Genomic DNA, 1,350 nt, shown 5'->3' with positions numbered 1-1,350 from the left:
CTTGAAGGAGGAAGAAGGTCTCGCTGCATGAGATGAAAGGCTGAGTGACCGCTTAACCAGTGTTGCCAGATCCTGAGAGAGAAACAAGCAGGGCCACTGTTTCCCAAACAGTTGGTCGGGACCCATGTTTGGGCCGCGGACCAATTTTCATGGGGTTTTCATGAGTGAAAATCCCCTTTTTTTATTCCGACATTAAAAAATACATAATGATAAAAAACACATAATATCAAAAGATGTTTTTTAAATCAAAACTTTTCATCAATTAAAAACAATTCCAACATTTTTTCATAAACAAAATGAAAATAATCTAATCATTTCCAATAAATGAAAAAAAGTTTAAGAAACATGCTAGTTATCTTCGCGCCACCTTGTGAGCTTGCATATCTGCTATTTTCACTAGGATCTTGAAATAATAAGGTTTCATATTAGTCTGGGGGTCCATGACATGAATATATTTGAGAACCACTGCACTGGTTGAAATAATAATTACTAAATTGTGAAACAAGCCCAAAAAAGCAACTATACTTTAGAAACAAGCCCAAACTAAACTAACCAATATCTACAAGCAACCTTACAGATAAATAAGACCAAAGTCGCTTATAATAAACGGACATGGCAACCCTGCCACTTACCTTTCTCGAATGTCGACACGTGGGCGCACTAGGGCGTCACGTGTCAAACAGCACCGATCTATAAGCTAACAACGCGTGGATACCAATGCTCCATACAACGCTTTGTTAGTTTGTAGATCAGTTCTTTTTTTGCGCGAGTGACACCGTTTTACTACGGATTATAAATCAGGCTTGGCGATAACAAAAAAATAAAAAAGAAAAAAAAACTCCTTCCAAGCTTTCTTGACATGAAATAATTGTATTAAAACAATTATAATAATATATAGGCATATCCTATTTTAATTTTGTAAGATTTATTTAAACTTAAGCCCTCACAACACCTTTTGTGAGGGCTCTGACTAGCTGGAACCATCAGTTTGGAGCTGATTTTATGGTTGCTTGGATTTAGTTTTTCTGGGGTTTCCCTGACACTCCACCACCAGTGCAGGGGCTCCCTCTGTCTCTACAACTTCTTAATTCAGGGGTCTTCAACAGGGTGTCTGGGACCCCTCGGGGGTCCTCAGAGTTACTGCAGGGGGGCCACCAAATCTTTGTGTGATTGGATATTTTCTTTACATAAACCACTTGAACCATATTATCCCTATTCTGAACAGAACTAAGCCAAAAATAGCAGATCTACAAGCTCACAACGCGAGCTTGATGTTCGGCTATTTTTGGCAAAAAAGTTTGGTGTTGGTCTATGAAATCTATGAAAATACCATGTTATACAGTATGTACA

The sequence above is a fragment of the Gymnoscopelus microlampas genome, assembly GCF_963454915.1.
Source record: "Gymnoscopelus microlampas genome assembly, chromosome: 6".
NCBI classification, from domain to species: domain Eukaryota; kingdom Metazoa; phylum Chordata; class Actinopteri; order Myctophiformes; family Myctophidae; genus Gymnoscopelus; species Gymnoscopelus microlampas.
The sequence above is the reverse complement of the archived record's forward strand: the minus strand, read 5'-3'. Positions refer to the sequence as shown.